Raw genomic sequence first — 20,759 nt, forward strand, 5'->3', positions numbered from 1 at the left:
GAGACTTGGATTGGGTGTTTTGGAAGAACCCTAATTTGTTTGGTTGTAGGATTTTCCATAGGTAAATTACTCTGATCGCTTGAAGTTGATGTTTCGTAATGTTTTTGTTTTCAAAGTGCTTAATAAACTTGGATTGGATGCTTTGGGGAAACCATAATTTGGTCTATTGTAGGATTGTCCACAGGTAAATTACTCTAATCGCTTGAAGTTGATGTTACGTAATGTTTTTGTTTTAAAAGTGCTTCAGAAACTTAGACTGGGTGATTTGGGGAATCCATAATTTGGTATGATAAAGGATTTTCCGCAGGTAAATTACTTTGTACGCTTGTAAGTTTATGTTTATGTGTTTACGATTATGTGTTTTGGGGGAACCATACTTTGGTCGATTGTCAGATTTTCCTCAGGTAAACTACTTTTATCGCTTTCAGTTGACGTTTCGTAATACTGTCTTTTATAAGAAAGTGGTGATTTCATACTTAAGTTTGTCATGGTGTATATAAGCTAGCATATTGAAGCTGACGCAAACAAGCCTTCTTTGAATTCGAAGTTTATTATACTTTATAATAAACAAAGTACCCTTGTAGAAAGGTTTTTATATAAAAATTCTTCTAAGGTAAAGAACTAGCCCATGAATTTTCTTTTACTATTTCCAATCTTTGTCATATGAATATTGTTAATGTATTTTGCCACTGGTTTTTTCCAGAGTAAATTTAGCCTGGTTTTTTTCTGGTAGTATTTACTGCCTTATTGTCCTTTTTATGCATAAGTTACTGGTGTCGAGGAATGATCACTATTTTCGCGGACAGAAATACGCCAGGATAAGTACCCTACTAGGGGAGGAGTACTCTTAAACTTAAGATTTCGGTAAGACTAGGCTGCAAACCTAGCAGTTATCGATTGAGTTGAGTGCGTCTAGTATTTCTGTATTTTTTTGTAAATACGATTATATTTAAGTGTCGTTTATCGACCATGTAACTTATGTATATTCTGTTTTGTTTTCTTTATTCTCTCGAAAGTGCTTAAGAAACTTGGACAGGGTGTTTTGGAGGAACCAAAATTTAGCCTGTTGTAGGATTTTCCACAGGTTAATTACTCTGATCGCTTAAAGTTGATGTTTTGTAATGGTTTTGCTTCAAAAGTGCTTAAGAAACTTAGAATGGGTGTTCTGGGGAACCATAATTTGGTGTGTTGTAGGATTTTCCGCAGGTAAATTACTTTGTACGCTTGTACGTTTATGTTTGGTAATGTTTTTGGTTTAAAAGTGCTTAAGAGGCTTAAACTGGGTGTTTTGGGAAACCATAATTTGGTCTGTTGTGGGATTTTCCGCAGGTAAATTACTTTGATCGCTTAAATTTGACGTTTCGTAATGTTTTTGTTTTGAAAGTGCTTAAGAGGCTTGGATTGGGTGTTTTGGGGAACCATAATTTGGTCGATTGTAAGTTTTTCCAAAGGTAAACTACTTTTATCGCTTTCAGTTGACGTTTCGTAATACTGTCTTTTATCAGAAAGTGGTGATTTCATACTTAAGTTTGTCATGGTGGATATAAGCTAGCATATTGAAGCTGACGCAAACAAACCTTTTTTGAATTCGAATTTTACTATACTTTACAATAAACAAAGTACTCTTGTAGAAAGGTTTTTATATAAAAATTCTTCTAAGGTAAAGAACTAGCCCGTGAATTTTCTTTTACTATTTCCAATCTTTGTCATATGAATATTGTTAATGTATTTTGCCACTGGTTTTTTCCAGAGTAAATTTAGCCTCTTTTTTTTTCTGGTAGTATTTACTGCCTTATTGTCCTTTTTATGCATAAGTTACTGGTGTCGAGGAATGATCACTATTTTCGCGGACATAAATACGCCAGGATAAGTACCCTACTAGGGGAGGAGTACTCTTAAACTTAAGATTTCGGTAAGACTAGGCTGCAAACCTAGCAGTTATCGATTGAGTTGAGTGCGTCTAGTATTTCTGTATTTTTTTGTAAATACGACCATATTTAAGTGTCGTTTATCGACCATGTAACTTATGTATATTCTGTTTTGTTTTCCATATTCTCTTGAAAGTGCTTAAGAAACTTGGACTGGGTGTTTTGGGGAACCATAATTTAGTCTGTTGTAGGATTTTCCACAGGTTAATTACTCTGATCGCTTAAAGTTGATGTTTCGTAATGGTTTTGTTTCAAAAGTGCTTGAGAAACTTAGAATGGGTGTTTTGGGAAACCATAATGTGGTGCGTTGTAGGATATTCCGCAGGTAAATTACTTTGTACGCTTGTAAGTTTATGTTTGGTAATGTTTTTGGTTTAAAAGTGCTTAAGAGGCTTAAACTGGGTGTTTTGGGAAAACCATAATTTGGTCTGTTCTAGGATGTTCCGCAGGTAAACTACTTTTATCGCTTTCAGTTGACGTTTCGTAATACTGTCTTTTATCAGAAAGTGGTGATTTCATACTTAAGTGTGTCATGGTGTATATAAGCTAGCATATTGAAGCTGACGCAAACAAGCCTTCTTTGAATTCGAAGTTTATTATACATTATAATAAACAAAGTACTCTTGTAGAAAGGTTTTTATATAAAAATTCTTCTAAGGTAAAGAACTAGCCCATGAATTTTCTTTTACTATTTCCAATCTTTGTCATATGAATATTGTTAATGTATTTTGCCACTGGTTTTTTCCAGAGTAAATTTAGCCTGGTTTTTTTTTCTGGTAGTATTTACTGCCTTATTGTCCTTTTGATTCATAAGTTACTGGTGTCGAGGAATGATCACTATTGCCGCTGACAGAAATACGCCAGGATAATTACCCTACTAGGGTAGGAGTACTCTTAAACTTAAGATTTCGGTAAGACTAGGCTGCAAACCTAGCAGTTATCTATTGAGTTGAGTGCGTCTAGTATTTCTGTATTTTTTTGTAAATACGATTATATTTAAGTGTCGTTTATAGACCATGTAACTTATGTATATTCTGTTTTGTTTTCTTTATTCTTTTGAAAGTGCTTAAGAAACTTGGACTGGGTGTTTTGGGGGAACCATAATTTAGTCTCTTGTAGGATTTTCCACAGGTTAATTACTCTGATCGCTTAAATTTGACATTTCGTAATGTTTTTGTTTTGAAAGCGCTTAAGAGGCTTGGATTGGGTGTTTAGGGGAACCCTAATTTGGTCGATTGTAAGATTTTCCGAAGGTAAACTACTTTTATCGCTTTCAGTTGACGTTTTGTAATACTGTCTTTTATCAGAAAGTGGTGATTTCATACTTAAGTGTGTCATGGTGTATATAAGCTAGCCTTTTTAAGCTGACGCAAACAAGCCTTCTTTGAATTCAAAGTTTATTATACATTATAATAAACAAAGTACTCTTGTAGAAAGGTTTTTATATAAAAATTCTTCTAAGGTAAAGAACTAGCCCATAAATTTTCTTTTACTATTTCCAATCTTTGTCATATGAATATTGTTAATGTATTTTGCCACTGGTTTTTTCCAGAGTAAATTTAGCCTGTTTTTTTTTCTGGTAGTATTTACTGCCTTATTGTCCTTTTTATGCATAAGCTACTGGTGTCGAGGAATTATCACTATTTTCGCGGACAGAAATACGCCAGGATCAGTACCCTACTAGGGGAGGAGTACTCTTAAACTTAAGATTTCGGTAAGACTAGGCTGCAAACCTAGCAGTTATCTATTGAGTTGAGTGCGTCTAGTATTTCTGTATTTTCTTGTAAATACGATTATATTTAAGTGTCGTTTATCGACCATGTAACTTATGTATATTCTGTTTTGTTTTCTTTATTCTCTCGAAAGTGCTTAAGAAACTTGGACAGGGTGTTTTGGGGGAACCAAAATTTAGCCTGTTGTAGGATTTTCCACAGGTTAATTACTCTGATCGCTTAAAGTTGATGTTTTGTAATGGTTTTGCTTCAAAAGTGCTTAAGAAACTTAGAATGGGTGTTCTGGGGAACCATAATTTGGTGTGTTGTAGGATTTTCCGCAGGTAAATTACTTTGTACGCTTGTACGTTTATGTTTGGTAATGTTTTTGGTTTAAAAGTGCTTAAGAGGCTTAAACTGGGTGTTTTGGGAAACCATAATTTGGTCTGTTGTGGGATTTTCCGCAGGTAAATTACTTTGATCGCTTAAATTTGACGTTTCGTAATGTTTTTGTTTTGAAAGTGCTTAAGAGGCTTGGATTGGGTGTTTTGGGGAACCATAATTTGGTCGATTGTAAGTTTTTCCAAAGGTAAACTACTTTTATCGCTTTCAGTTGACGTTTCGTAATACTGTCTTTTATCAGAAACTGGTGATTTCATACTTAAGTTTGTCATGGTGGATATAAGCTAGCATATTGAAGCTGACGCAAACAAACCTTTTTTGAATTCGAATTTTACTATACTTTATAATAAACAAAGTACTCTTGTAGAAAGGTTTTTATATAAAAATTCTTCTAAGGTAAAGAACTAGCCCGTGAATTTTCTTTTACTATTTCCAATCTTTGTCATATGAATATTGTTAATGTATTTTGCCACTGGTTTTTTCCAGAGTAAATTTAGCCTCTTTTTTTTTCTGGTAGTATTTACTGCCTTATTGTCCTTTTTATGCATAAGTTACTGGTGTCGAGGAATGATCACTATTTTCGCGGACATAAATACGCCAGGATAAGTACCCTACTAGGGGAGGAGTACTCTTAAACTTAAGATTTCGGTAAGACTAGGCTGCAAACCTAGCAGTTATCTATTGAGTTGAGTGCGTCTAGTATTTCTGTATTTTTTTGTAAATACGATTATATTTAAGTGTCATTTATCGACCTTGTAACTTATGTATATTCTGTTTTGTTTTCTTTATTCTTTTGAAATTGCTTAAGAAACTTGGACTGGGTGCTTTGGGGGAACCATAATTTGGTCTGTTGTAGGAATGTCCACAGATTAATTACTTTACTCTTTCGTAATGTTTTTCTTTTAAAAGTGCTTTAGTAACTTAGACTGGGTGTTTTGGGGAAACCATAGTTTGGTATGTTGTAGTATTTTCGTCAGGTAAAATACTTTGTACGCTTGTAAGTTTATGTTTCGTAATGTTTTTATTTTGAAAGTGCTTAAGAGACTTGGATTGGGTGTTTTGGAAGAACCCTAATTTGTTTGGTTGTAGGATTTTCCATAGGTAAATTACTCTGATCGCTTGAAGTTGATGTTTCGTAATGTTTTTGTTTTCAAAGTACTTAATAAACTTGGATTGGATGCTTTGGGGAAACCATAATTTGGTCTGTTGTAGGATTGTCCACAGGTAAATTACTCTAATCGCTTGAAGTTGATGTTACGTAATGTTTTTGTTTTAAAAGTGCTTCAGAAACTTAGACTGGGTGATTTGGGGAATCCATAATTTGGTATGATAAAGGATTTTCCGCAGGTAAATTACTTTGTACGCTTGTAAGTTTATGTTTATGTGTTTACGATTATGTGTTTTGGGGGAACCATACTTTGGTCGATTGTAAGATTTTCCTCAGGTAAACTACTTTTATCGCTTTCAGTTGACGTTTCGTAATACTGTCTTTTATAAGAAAGTGGTGATTTCATACTTAAGTTTGTCATGGTGTATATAAGCTAGCATATTGAAGCTGACGCAAACAAACCTTTTTTGAATTCGAATTTTATTATACTTTATAATAAACAAAGTACTCTTGTAGAAAGGTTTTTATATAAAAATTCTTCTAAGGTAAAGAACTAGCCCATGAATTTTCTTTTACTATTTCCAATCTTTGTCATAGGAATATTGTTAATGTATTTTGCCACTGGTTTTTTCCAGAGTAAATTTAGCCTGTTTTTTTTCTGGTAGTATTTACTGCCTTATTGTCCTTTTTATGCATAAGTTACTGGTGTCGAGGAATGATCACTATTTTCGAGGACAGAAATACGCCAGGATAAGTAGCCTACTAGGAGAGGAGTACTCTTAAACTTAAGATTTCGGTAAGACTAGGCTGCAAACCTAGCCGTTATCTATTGAGTTGAGTGCGTCTAGTATTTCTGTATTTTTTTGTAAATACGACCATATTTAAGTGTCGTTTATCGACCATGTAACTTATGTATATTCTGTTTTGTTTTCCATATTCTCTTGAAAGTGCTTAAGAAACTTGGACTGGGTGTTTTGGGGAACCATAATTTAGTCTGTTGTAGGATTTTCCACAGGTTAATTACTCTGATCGCTTAAAGTTGATGTTTCGTAATGGTTTTGTTTCAAAAGTGCTTGAGAAACTTAGAATGGGTGTTTTGGGAAACCATAATTTGGTGTGTTGTAGGATATTCCGCAGGTAAATTACTTTGTACGCTTGTAAGTTTATGTTTGGTAATGTTTTTGGTTTAAAAGTGCTTAAGAGGCTTAAACTGGGTGTTTTGGGAAAACCATAATTTGGTCTGTTCTAGGATGTTCCGCAGGTAAACTACTTTTATCGCTTTCAGTTGACGTTTCGTAATACTGTCTTTTATCAGAAAGTGGTGATTTCATACTTAAGTGTGTCATGGTGTATATAAGCTAGCATATTGAAGCTGACGCAAACAAGCCTTCTTTGAATTCGAAGTTTATTATACATTATAATAAACAAAGTACTCTTGTAGAAAGGTTTTTATATAAAAATTCTTCTAAGGTAAAGAACTAGCCCATGAATTTTCTTTTACTATTTCCAATCTTTGTCATATGAATATTGTTAATGTATTTTGCCACTGGTTTTTTCCAGAGTAAATTTAGCCTGGTTTTTTTTTCTGGTAGTATTTACTGCCTTATTGTCCTTTTTATTCATAAGTTACTGGTGTCGAGGAATGATCACTATTGCCGCTGACAGAAATACGCCAGGATAATTACCCTACTAGGGTAGGAGTACTCTTAAACTTAAGATTTCGGTAAGACTAGGCTGCAAACCTAGCAGTTATCTATTGAGTTGAGTGCGTCTAGTATTTCTGTATTTTTTTGTAAATACGATTATATTTAAGTGTCGTTTATAGACCATGTAACTTATGTATATTCTGTTTTGTTTTCTTTATTCTTTTGAAAGTGCTTAAGAAACTTGGACTGGGTGTTTTGGGGGAACCATAATTTAGTCTCTTGTAGGATTTTCCACAGGTTAATTACTCTGATCGCTTAAATTTGACATTTCGTAATGTTTTTGTTTTGAAAGCGCTTAAGAGGCTTGGATTGGGTGTTTAGGGGAACCCTAATTTGGTCGATTGTAAGATTTTCCGAAGGTAAACTACTTTTATCGCTTTCAGTTGACGTTTTGTAATACTGTCTTTTATCAGAAAGTGGTGATTTCATACTTAAGTGTGTCATGGTGTATATAAGCTAGCCTTTTTAAGCTGACGCAAACAAGCCTTCTTTGAATTCGAAGTTTATTATACATTATAATAAACAAAGTACTCTTGTAGAAAGGTTTTTATATAAAAATTCTTCTAAGGTAAAGAACTAGCCCATAAATTTTCTTTTACTATTTCCAATCTTTGTCATATGAATATTGTTAATGTATTTTGCCACTGGTTTTTTCCAGAGTAAATTTAGCCTGTTTTTTTTTCTGGTAGTATTTACTGCCTTATTGTCCTTTTTATGCATAAGTTACTGGTGTCGAGGAATTATCACTATTTTCGCGGACAGAAATACGCCAGGATCAGTACCCTACTAGGGGAGGAGTACTCTTAAACTTAAGATTTCGGTAAGACTAGGCTGCAAACCTAGCAGTTATCTATTGAGTTGAGTGCGTCTAGTATTTCTGTATTTTCTTGTAAATACGATTATATTTAAGTGTCGTTTATCGACCATGTAACTTATGTATATTCTGTTTTGTTTTCTTTATTCTTTTGAAAGTGCTTAAGAAACTTGGACTGGGTGTTTTGGGGAACCATAATTTAGTCTGTTGTAGGATTTTCCACAGGTTAATTACTCTGATCGCTTAAAGTTGATGTTTCGTAATGGTTTTGTTTCAAAAGTGCTTGAGAAACTTAGAATGGGTGTTTTGGGGAACCATAATTTGGTGTGTTGTAGAATTTTCCGCAGGTAAATTACTTTGTACTCTTGTAAGTTTATGTTTGGTAATGTTTTTGGTTTAAAAGTGCTTAAGAGGCTTAAACTGGGTGTTTTGGGGAAACCGTAAGTTGGTCTGTTGTACGATTTTCCGCAGGTAAACTACTTTTATCGCTTTCAGTTGACGTTTCGTAATACTGTCTTTTATCAGAAAGTGGTGATTTCATACTTAAGTTTGTCATGGTGTATATAAGCTAGCATATTGGAGCTGACGCGAACAAGCCTTCTTTAAATTCGAAGTTTATTATACTTTATAATAAACAAAGTTCTCTTGTAGAAAGGTTTTTATATAAAAATTCTTCTAAGGTAAAGAACTAGCCCATGAATTTTCTTTTACTATTTCCAATCTTTGTCATATGAATACTGTTAATGTATTTTGCCACTGGTTTTTTCCAGAGTAAATTTAGCCTGGTTTTTTTTTCTGGTAGTATTTACTGCCGTATTGTCCTTTTTATGCATTAGTTACTGGTGTCGAGGAATGATCACTATTGTCGCTGACAGAAATACGCCAGGATAAGTACCCTACTAGGGGAGGAGTACTCTTAAACTTAAGATTTCGGTAAGACTAGGCTGCAAACCTAGCAGTTATCTATGAAGTTGAGTGCGTCTAGTATTTCTGTATTTTTTTGTAAATACGATTAAATTTAAGTGTCGTTTATTGACCATGTAACTTATGTATATTCTGTTTTGTTTTCTTTATTCTTTTGAAAGTGCTTAAGAAACTTGGACTGGGTGTTTTGGGGGAACCATAATTTAGTCTGTTGTAGGATTTTCCACAGGTTAATTATTCTGATCGCTTAAAGTTGATGTTTCGTAATGATTTTGTTTCATAAGTGCTTAAGAAACTTAGAATGGGTGTTTTGGGGAACCATAATTTGGTGTGTTGTAGGATTTTCCGCAGGTAAATTACTTTGTACACTTGTAAGTTTATGTTTGGTAATGTTTTTGTTTTGAAAGCGCTTAAGAGGCCTGGATTGGGTATTTTGGGTAACCACAATTTGGTCGATTGTAAGATTTTCCGAAGGTAAACTACTTTTATCGCTTTCAGTTGACGTTTCGAAATACTGTCTTTTATCAGAAAGTGGTGATTTCATACTTAAGTTTGTCATGGTGTATATAAGCTAGCATATTGAAGCTGACGCAAACAAACCTTTTTTGAATTCGAATTTTATTATACTTTATAATAAACAAAGTACTCTTGTAGAAAGGTTTTTATATAAAAATTCTTGTAAGGTAAAGAACTAGCCCATGAATTTTTTTTTACTATTTCCAATCTTTGTCATATGAATATTGTTAATGTATTTTGCCACTGTTTTTTTCCAGAGTACATTTAGCCTGGTTTTTTTTCTGGTAGTATTTACTGCCTTATTGTCCTTTTTATGCATAAGTTACTGGTGTCAAGGAATGATCACTATTATCGCGGACAGAAATACGCCAGGATAAGTACCCTACTAGGGGAGGAGTACTCTTAAACTTAAGATTTCGGTAAGACTAGGATGCAAACCTAGCAGTTATCCATTGAGTTGAGTGCGTCTAGTATTTCTGTATTTCTTTGTAAATACGATTATATTTAAGTGTCATTTATCGACCATGTAACTTATGTATATTCTGTTTTGTTTTCTTTATTCTTTTGAAAGTGCTTAAGAAATTTGGACTGGGTGTTTTGGGGGAACCATAATTTGGTCTGTTGTAGGAATGTCCACAGATAAATTACTTTGATCGCTTAAAGTTGATGTTTCGTAATGTTTTTTTTTTAAAGTGCTTAAGAAACTTAGACTGGGTGTTTTGGGGGAACCATAATTTGGTATGTTGTAGGATTTTCCGCAGGTAAATTACTTTGTACGCTTGTAAGTTTATGTTTCGTAATGTTTTTATTTTGAAAGTGCTTAAGAGACTTGGATTGGGTATTTTGGGTAACCACAATTTGGTCGATTGTAAGATTTTCCGAAGGTAAACTACTTTTATCGCTTTCAGTTGACGTTTCGAAATACTGTCTTTTATCAGAAAGTGGTGATTTCATACTTAAGTTTGTCATGGTGTATATAAGCTATCATATTGGAGCTGACGCAAACAAGCCTTCTATAAATTCGAAGTTTACTATACTTAATAATAAACAAAGTACTCTTGTAGAAAGGTTTTTATATAAAAATTCTTCTAAGGTAAAGAACTAGCCCATGAATTTTCTTTTACTATTTCCAATCTTTGTCATATGAATATTGTTAATGTATTTTGCCACTGGTTTTTTCCAGAGTAAATTTAGCCTGGTTTTTTTTTCTGGTAGTATTTACTGCCTTATTGTCCTTTTTATGCATAAGTTACTGGTGTCGAGGAATGATCACTATTGTCGCTGACAGAAATACGCCAGGATAAGTACCCTACTAGGGGAGGAGTACTCTTAAACTTAAGATTTCGGTACGACTAGGCTGCAAACCTAGCAGTTATCTATGGAGTTGAGTGCGTCTAGTATTTCTGTATTTTTTTGTAAATACGATTAAATTTAAGTGTCGTTTATCGACCATGTAACTTATGTATATTCTGTTTTGTTTTCTTTATTCTTTTGAAAGTGCTTAAGAAACTTGGACTGGGTGTTTTGGGGGAACCATAATTTGGTCTGTTGTAGGAATGTCCACAGATAAATTACTTTGATCGCTTAAAGCTGATGTTTCGTAATGTTTTTTTTTTTAAGTGCTTAAGAAACTTAGACTGGGTGTTTTGGGGGAACCATAATTTGGTATGTTGTAGGATTTTCCGCAGGTAGATTACTTTGTACGCTTGTAAGTTTATGTTTGGTAATGTTTTTGTTTTGAAAGCGCTTAAGAGGCCTGGATTGGGAATTTTGGGGAACCACAATTTGGTCGATTGTAAGATTTTCCGAAGGTAAACTACTTTTATCGCTTTCAGTTGACGTTTTGTAATACTGTCTTTTATCAGAAAGTGGTGATTTCATACTTAAGTGTGTCATGGTGTATATAAGCTAGCCTTTTTAAGCTGACGCAAACAAGCCTTCTTTGAATTCGAAGTTTATTATACATTATAATAAACAAAGTACTCTTGTAGAAAGGTTTTTATATAAAAATTCTTCTAAGGTAAAGAACTAGCCCATAAATTTTCTTTTACTATTTCCAATCTTTGTCATATGAATATTGTTAATGTATTTTGCCACTGGTTTTTTCCAGAGTAAATTTAGCCTGTTTTTTTTTCTGGTAGTATTTACTGCCTTATTGTCCTTTTTATGCATAAGTTACTGGTGTCGAGGAATTATCACTATTTTCGCGGACAGAAATACGCCAGGATCAGTACCCTACTAGGGGAGGAGTACTCTTAAACTTAAGATTTCGGTAAGACTAGGCTGCAAACCTAGCAGTTATCTATTGAGTTGAGTGCGTCTAGTATTTCTGTATTTTCTTGTAAATACGATTATATTTAAGTGTCGTTTATCGACCATGTAACTTATGTATATTCTGTTTTGTTTTCTTTATTCTTTTGAAAGTGCTTAAGAAACTTGGACTGGGTGTTTTGGGGAACCATAATTTAGTCTGTTGTAGGATTTTCCACAGGTTAATTACTCTGATCGCTTAAAGTTGATGTTTCGTAATGGTTTTGTTTCAAAAGTGCTTGAGAAACTTAGACTGGGTGTTTTGGGGGAACCATAATTTGGTATGTTGTAGGATTTTCCGCAGGTAAATTACTTTGTACGCTTGTAAGTTTATGTTTCGTAATGTTTTTATTTTGAAAGTGCTTAAGAGACATGGATTGGGTGTTTTGGGAAACCATAATTTGGTCGATTGTAAGATTTTCCGCAGGTAAACTACTTTTATCGCTTACAGTTGACGAATCGTAATACTGTCTTTTATCAGAAAGTGGTGATTTCATACTTAAGTTTGTCAGGGTGTATATAAGCTAGCATATTGAAGCTGACGCAAACAATTCTTCTTTGAATTCGAATTTTATTATACTTTATAATAAACAAAGTACTCTTGTAGAACGGTTTTTATATAAAAATTCTTCTAAGGTAAAGAACTAGCCCATGAATTTTCTTTTACTATTTCCAATCTTTGTCATATGAATACTGTTAATGTATTTTGCCACTGGTTTTTTCCAGAGTAAATTTAGCCTGGTTTTTTTTTCTGGTAGTATTTACTGCCGTATTGTCCTTTTTATGCATTAGTTACTGGTGTCGAGGAATGATCACTATTGTCGCTGACAGAAATACGCCAGGATAAGTACCCTACTAGGGGAGGAGTACTCTTAAACTTAAGATTTCGGTAAGACTAGGCTGCAAACCTAGCAGTTATCTATGGAGTTGAGTGCGTCTAGTATTTCTGTATTTTTTTGTAAATACGATTAAATTTAAGTGTCGTTTATCGACCATGTAACTTATGTATATTCTGTTTTGTTTTCTTTATTCTTTTGAAAGTGCTTAAGAAACTTGGACTGGGTGTTTTGGGGGAACCATAATTTAGTCTGTTGTAGGATTTTCCACAGGTTAATTATTCTGATCGCTTAAAGTTGATGTTTCGTAATGATTTTGTTTCATAAGTGCTTAAGAAACTTAGAATGGGTGTTTTGGGGAACCATAATTTGGTGTGTTGTAGGATTTTCCGCAGGTAAATTACTTTGTACACTTGTAAGTTTATGTTTGGTAATGTTTTTGTTTTGAAAGCGCTTAAGAGGCCTGGATTGGGTATTTTGGGGAACCACAATTTGGTCGATTGTAAGATTTTCCGAAGGTAAACTACTTTTATTGCTTTCAGTTGACGTGTCGAAATACTGTCTTTTATCAGAAAGTGGTAATTTCATACTTTAGTTTGTCATGGTGTATATAAGCCATCATATTGAAGCTGACGCAAACAAACCTTCTTTGAATTCGAATTTTATTATACTTTATAATAAACAAAGTACTCTTGTAGAAAGGTTTTTATTTAAAAATTCTTCTAAGGTAAAGAACTAGCCCATGAATCTTCTTTTACTATTTCCAATCTTTGTCATATGAATATTGTTAATGTATTTTGCCACTGTTTTTTTCCAGAGTACATTTAGCCTGGTTTTTTTTCTGGTAGTATTTACTGCCTTATTGTCCTTTTTATGCATAAGTTACTGGTGTCGAGGAATGATCACTATTATCGCGGACAGAAATACGCCAGGATAAGTACCCTACTAGGGGAGGAGTACTCTTAAACTTAAGATTTCGGTAAGACTAGGCTGCAAACCTAGCAGTTATCCATTGAGTTGAGTGCGTCTAGTATTTCTGTATTTCTTTGTAAATACGATTATATTTAAGTGTCATTTATCGACCATGTAACTTATGTATATTCTGTTTTGTTTTCTTTATTCTTTTGAAAGTGCTTAAGAAATTTGGACTGGGTGTTTTGGGGGAACCATAATTTGGTCTGTTGTAGGAATGTCCACAGATAAATTACTTTGATCGCTTAAAGTTGATGTTTCGTAATGTTTTTTTTTTAAAGTGCTTAAGAAACTTAGACTGGGTGTTTTGGGGGAACCATAATTTGGTATGTTGTAGGATTTTCCGCAGGTAAATTACTTTGTACGCTTGTAAGTTTATGTTTCGTAATGTTTTTATTTTGAAAGTGCTTAAGAGACTTGGATTGGGTGTTTCGGGAAACCACAATTTGGTCGATTGTAAGATTTTCCGCAGGTAAACTACTTTTATCGCTTACAGTTGACGTTTCGTAATACTGTCTTTTATCAGAAAGTGGTGATTTCATACTTAAGTTTGTCATGGTGTATATAAGCTAGCATATTGAAGCTGACGCAAACAAACCTTCTTTGAATTCGAATTTTATTATACTTTATAATAAACAAAGTACTCTTGTAGAAAGGTTTTTATATAAAAATTCTTGTAAGGTAAAGAACTAGCCCATGAATTTTTTTTTACTATTTCCAATCTTTGTCATATGAATATTGTTAATGTATTTTGCCACTGGTTTTTTCCAAAGTAAATTTAGCCTGTTTTTTTTTCTGGTAGTATTTACTGCCTTATTGTCCTTTTTATGCATAAGCTACTGGTGTCGAGGAATGATCACTATTTTCGCGGACAGAAATACGCCAGGATAAGTACCCTACTAGGGGAGGAATACTCTTAAACTTAAGATTTCGGTAAGACTAGGCTGCAAACCTAGCAGTTATCGATTGAGTTGAGTGCGTCTAGTATTTCTGTATTTTTTTGTAAATACGATTATATTTAAGTGTCGTTTTTCGACCATGTAACTTATGTATATTCTGTTTTCTTTTCTTTATTCCTTTGAAAGTGCTTAAGAAACTTGCACTGGGTGTTTTGGGGAAACCATAATTTAGTCTGTTGTAGGATTTTCCACAGGTTAATTACTCTAATGGCTTAAAGTTGATGTTTCGTAATGGTTTTGTTTTAAAAGTGCTTAAGAAACTTAGAATGGGTGTTTTGGGGAACCATAATTTGGTGTGTTGTAGGATTTTCCGCAGGTAAATTAGTTTGTACGCTTGTAAGTTTATGTTTGGTAATGTTTTTGGTTTAAAAGTGCTTAAGAGGCTTAAACTGGGTGTTTTGGGGAAACCATAATTTGGTCTGTTGTAGATTTTCCGCAGGTAAACTACTTTTATCGCTTTCAGTTGACGTTTCGTAATACTGTCTTTTATCAGAAAGTGGTGATTTCATACTTAAGTTTGTCATGGTGTATATAAGCTAGCATATTGGAGCTGACGCAAACAAGCCTTCTATAAATTCGAAGTTTACTATACTTAATAATAAACAAAGTACTCTTGTAGAAAGGTTTTTATATAAAAATTCTTCTAAGGTAAAGAACTAGCCCATGAATTTTCTTTTACTATTTCCAATCTTTGTCATATGAATATTGTTAATGTATTTTGCCACTGGTTTTTTCCAGAGTAAATTTAGCCTGGTTTTTTTTCTGGTAGTATTTACTGCCTTATTGTCCTTTTTATGCATAAGTTACTGGTGTCGAGGAATGATCACTATTGTCGCTGACAGAAATACGCCAGGATAAGTACCCTACTAGGGGAGGAGTACTCTTAAACTTAAGATTTCGGTACGACTAGGCTGCAAACCTAGCAGTTATCTATGGAGTTGAGTGCGTCTAGTATTTCTGTATTTTTTTGTAAATACGATTAAATTTAAGTGTCGTTTATCGACCATGTAACTTATGTATATTCTGTTTTGTTTTCTTTATTCTTTTGAAAGTGCTTAAGAAACTTGGACTGGGTGTTTTGGGGGAACCATAATTTGGTCTGTTGTAGGAATGTCCACAGATAAATTACTTTGATCGCTTAAAGCTGATGTTTCGTAATGTTTTTTTTTTTAAGTGCTTAAGAAACTTAGACTGGGTGTTTTGGGGGAACCATAATTTGGTATGTTGTAGGATTTTCCGCAGGTAGATTACTTTGTACGCTTGTAAGTTTATGTTTGGTAATGTTTTTGTTTTGAAAGCGCTTAAGAGGCCTGGATTGGGAATTTTGGGGAACCACAATTTGGTCGATTGTAAGATTTTCCGAAGGTAAACTACTTTTATCGGTTTCAGTTGACGTTTCGAAATACTGTCTTTTATCAGAAAGTGGTGATTTCATACTTAAGTTTGTCATGGTGTATATAAGCTAGCATATTGAAGCTGACGCAAACAAACCTTCTTTGAATTCGAATTTTATTATACTTTATAATAAACAAAGTACTCTTGTAGAAAGGTTTTTATTTAAAAATTCTTCTAAGGTAAAGAACTAGCCCATGAATCTTCTTTTACTATTTCCAATCTTTGTCATATGAATATTGTTATTGTATTTTGCCACTGTTTTTTTCCAGAGTACATTTAGCCTGTTTTTTTTTTCTGGTAGTATTTACTGCCTTATTGTCATTTTTATGCATAAGTTACTGGTGTCGAGGAATGATCACTATTATCGCGGACAGAAATACGCCAGGATAAGTACCCTACTAGGGGAGGAGTACTCTTAAACTTAAGATTTCGGTAAGACTAGGCTGCAAACCTAGCAGTTATCTATTGAGTTGAGTGCGTCTAGTATTTCTGTATTTTTTTGTAAATACGATTATATTTAAGTGTCATTTATCGACCATGTAACTTATGTATATTCTGTTTTGTTTTCCTTATTCTTTTAAAAGTGCTTAAGAAACTTGGACTGGGTGTTTTGGGGGAACCATAATTTGGTCTGTTGTAGGAATGTACACAGATAAATTATTTTGATCGCTTAAAGTTGATGTTTCGTAATGTTTTTTTTTAAAGTGCTTAAGAAACTTAGACTGGGTGTTTTGGGGGAACCATAATTTGGTATGTTGTAGGATTTTCCGCAGGTAAATTACTTTGTACGCTTGTAAGTTTATGTTTCGTAATGTTTTTATTTTGAAAGTGCTTAAGAGACATGGATTGGGTGTTTTGGGAAACCATAATTTGGTCGATTGTAAGATTTTCCGCAGGTAAACTACTTTTATCGCTTACAGTTGACGAATCGTAATACTGTCTTTTATCAGAAAGTGGTGATTTCATACTTAAGTTTGTCATGGTGTATATAAGCTAGCATATTGAAGCTGACGCAAACAAACCTTCTTTGAATTCGAATTCTATTATACTTTATAATAAACAAAGTACTCTTGTAGAACGGTTTTTATATAAAAATTCTTCTAAGGTAAAGAACTAGCCCATGAATTTTCTTTTACTATTTCCAATCTTTGTCATATGAATATTGTTAATGTGTTTTGCCACTGGTTTTTTCCAGAGTAAATTTAGCCTGGTTTTTTTTTTCTGGTAGTATTTACTGCCTTATTGTCCTTTTTATGCATAAGTTACTGGTGTCGAGGAATGATCACTATTTTCGCGGACAGAAATACGCCAGGATAAGTACCCAACTAGGGGAGGTGTACTCTTAAACTTAAGATTTCGGTAAGACTAGGCTGCAAACCTAGCAGTTATCGATTGAGTTGAGTGCGTCTAGTATTTCTGTATTTTTTTGTAAATACGATTATATTTAAGTGTCGTTTATTGACCATGTAACTTATGTATATTCTGTTTTATTTTCTTTATTCTTTTGAAAGTGCTTAAGAAACTTGGACTGGGTGTTTTGGGGGAACCATAATTTAGTCTGTTGTAGGATTTTCCACAGGTTAATTATTCTGATCGCTTAAAGTTGATGTTTCGTAATAGTTTTGTTTCAAAAGTGCTTAAGAAACTTAGAATGGGTGTTTTGGGGAACCATAATTTGGTGTGTTGTAGGATTTTCCGCAGGTTAATTAGTTTGTACGCTTGTAAGTTTATGTTTGGTAATGTTTTTGGTTTAAAAGTGCTTAATAGGCTTAAACTGGGTGTTTTGGGGAAAGCATAATTTGGTCTGTTGTAGTATTTTCCGCAGGTAAATTACTTTGATTGCTTAAATTTGACGTTTCGTAATGTTTTTGTTTTGAAAACGCTTAAGAGGCTTGGATTGGGTGTTTTGGGGAACCATAATTTGGTCGATTGTAAGATTTTCCGAAGGCAAACTACCTTTATCGGTTTCAGTTGACGTTTCGTAATACTGTCTTTTATCAGAAAGTGCTGATTTCATACTTAAGTTTGTCATGGTGTATATAAGCTAGCATATTGAAGCTGACGCAAACAAACCTTCTTTGAATTCGAATTTTATTATACTTTATAATAAACAAAGTACTCTTGTAGAACGGTTTTTATATAAAAATTCTTCTAAGGTAAAGAACTAGCCCATGAATTTTCTTTTACTATTTCCAATCTTTGTCATATGAATATTGTTAATGTATTTTGCCACTGGTTTTTTCCAGAGTAAATTTAGCCTGTTTTTTTTTTCTGGTAGTATTTACTGCCTTATTGTCCTTTTTATGCATAAGTTACTGGTGTCGAGGAATGATCACTATTTTCGCGGACAGAAATACGCCAGGATAAGTACCCTATTAGGGGAGGAGTACTCTTAAACTTAAGATTTCGGTAAGACTAGGCTGCAAACCTAGCAGTTATCTATTGAGTTGAGTGCGTCTAGTATTTCTGTATTTTTATGTAAATACGATTATATTTAAGTGTCATTTATCGACCATGTAACTTATGTATATTCTGTTTTGTTTTCTTTATTCTTTTGAAAGTGCTTAAGAAACTTAGACTGGGTGTTTTGTGAAAACCATAATTTGGTATGTTGTAGGATTTTCCGCAGGTAAATTACTTTGTACGCTTGTAAGTTTATGTTTCGTAATGTTTTTATTTTGAAAGTGCTTAAGAGACTTGGATTGGGTATTTTGGGGGAACCATAATTTGGTCGATTGTAAGATTTTCCGCAGGTAAACTACTTTTATCGCTTACAGTTGACGTTTCGTAATACTGTCTTTTATCAGAAAAGGGTGATTTCATACTTAAGTTTGTCATGGTGTATATAAGCTAGCATATTGAAGCTGACGCAAACAAACCTTCTTTGAATTCGAATTTTATTATACTTTATAATAAACAAAATACTCTTGTAGAAAGGTTTTTATTTAAAAATTCTTCTAAGGTAAAGAACTAGCCCATGAATTTTCTTTTACTATTTCCAATCTTTGTCATATGAATATTGTTAATGTGTTTTGCCACTGGTTTTTTCCAGAGTAAATTTAGCCTGTTTTTTTTTTCTGGTAGTATTTACTGCCTTATTGTCCTTTTTATGCATAAGTTACTGGTGTCGAGGAATGATCACTATTTTCGCGGACAGAAATACGCCAGGATAAGTACCCTACTAGGGGAGGTGTACTCTTAAACTTAAGATTTCGGTAAGACTAGGCTGCAAACCTAGCAGTTATCTATTGAGTTGAGTGCGTCTAGTATTTCTGTATTTTTTTGTAAATACGATTATATTTAAGTGTCGTTTATTGACCATGTAACTTATGTATATTCTGTTTTATTTTCTTTATTCTTTTGAAAGTGCTTAAGAAACTTGGACTGGGTGTTTTGGGGGAACCATAATTTAGTCTGTTGTAGGATTTTCCACAGGTTAATTACTCTGATCGCTTAAAGTTGATGTTTCGTAATGGTTTTGTTTCAAAAGTGCTTAAGAAACTTAGAATGAGTGTTTTGGGGAACCATAATTTGGTGTGTTGTAGGATTTTCCGCAGGTATATTAGTTTGTACGCTTGTAAGTTTATGTTTGGTAATGTTTTTGGTTTAAAAGTGCTTAAGAGGCTTAAACTGGGTGTTTTGGGGAAACCATAATTTGGTCTGTTGTAGGATTTTCCGCAGGTAAATTACTTTGATCGCTTAAATTTGACGTTTCGTAATGTTTTTGTTTTGAAAACGCTTAAGAGGCTTGGATTGGGTGTTTTAAGGAACCACAATCTGGTCGATTGTAAGATTTTCCGAAGGTAAACTACTTTTATCGCTTTCAGTTGACGTTTCGTAATACTGTCTTTTATCAGAAAGTGGTGATTTCATACTTAAGTTTGTCATGGTGTATATAAGCTAGCATACTGAAGCTGACGCAAACAAACCTTCTTTGAATTCGAATTTTATTATACTTTATAATAAACAAAGTACTCTTGTAGAAAGCTTTTTATTTAAAAATTCTTCTAAGGTAAAGAACTAGCCCATGAATTTTCTTTTACTAGTTCCAATCTTTGTCATATGAATATTGTTAATGTATTTTGCCACTGGTTTTTTCCAGAGTAAATTTAGCCTGTTTTTTTTTTCTGGTAGTATTTACTGCCTTATTGTTCTTTTTATGCATAAGTTACTGGTGTCGAGGAATGATCACTATTTTCGCGGACAGAAATACGCCAGGATAAGTACCCTACTAGGGGAGGAGTACTCTTAAACTTAAGATTTCGGTAAGACTAGGCTGCAAACCTAGCAGTTATCTATTGAGTTGAGTGCGTCTAGTATTTCTGTATTTTTTTGTAAATACGATTATATTTAAGTGTCGTTTATCGACCATGTAACTTATGTATATTCTGTTTTGTTTTCTTTATTCTTTTGAAAGTGCTTAAGAAACTTGGACTGGGTGTTTTGGGGGAACCATAATTTAGTCTGTTGTAGGATTTTCCACAGGTTAATTACTCTGATCGCTTAAAGTTGATGTTTCGTAATGGTTTTGTTTCAAAAGTGCTTAAGAAACTTAGAATGGGTGTTTTGGGGAACCATAATTTGGTGTGTTGTAGGATTTTCCGCAGGTAAATTACTTTGTACGCTTGTAAGTTTATGTTAGGTAATGTTTTTGGTTTAAAAGTGCTTAAGAGGCTTAAACTGGGTGTTTTGGGGAAACCATAATTTGGTCTGTTGTAGGATTTTTCGCAGGTAAATTACTTTGATCGCTTAAATTTGACGTTTCGTAATGTTTTTGTTTTGAAAGCACTTAAGAGGCTTGGATTGGGTGTTTTGGGGAACCATAATTTGGTCGATTGTAAGTTTTTCCGAAGGTAAACTACTTTTATCGCTTTCAGTTGACGTTTTGTAATACTGTCTTTTATCAGAAAGTGGTGATTTGATACTTAAGTTTGTCATGGTGTATATAAGCTAGAATATTGAAGCTGACGCAAACAAACCTTCTTTGAATTCGAATTTTATTATACTTTATAATAAACAAAGTACTCTTGTAGAAAGGTTTTTATATAAAAATCCTTCTAAGGTAAAGAACTAGCCAATGAATTTTCTTTTACTATTTCCAATCTTTGTCATATGAATATTGTTAATGTATTTTGCCACTGGTTTTTTCCAGAGTAAATTTAGTATGTTTTTTTTTC

This window comes from Diabrotica undecimpunctata, chromosome 2, assembly GCF_040954645.1.
Source record: "Diabrotica undecimpunctata isolate CICGRU chromosome 2, icDiaUnde3, whole genome shotgun sequence".
Lineage (NCBI taxonomy): Eukaryota > Metazoa > Arthropoda > Insecta > Coleoptera > Chrysomelidae > Diabrotica > Diabrotica undecimpunctata.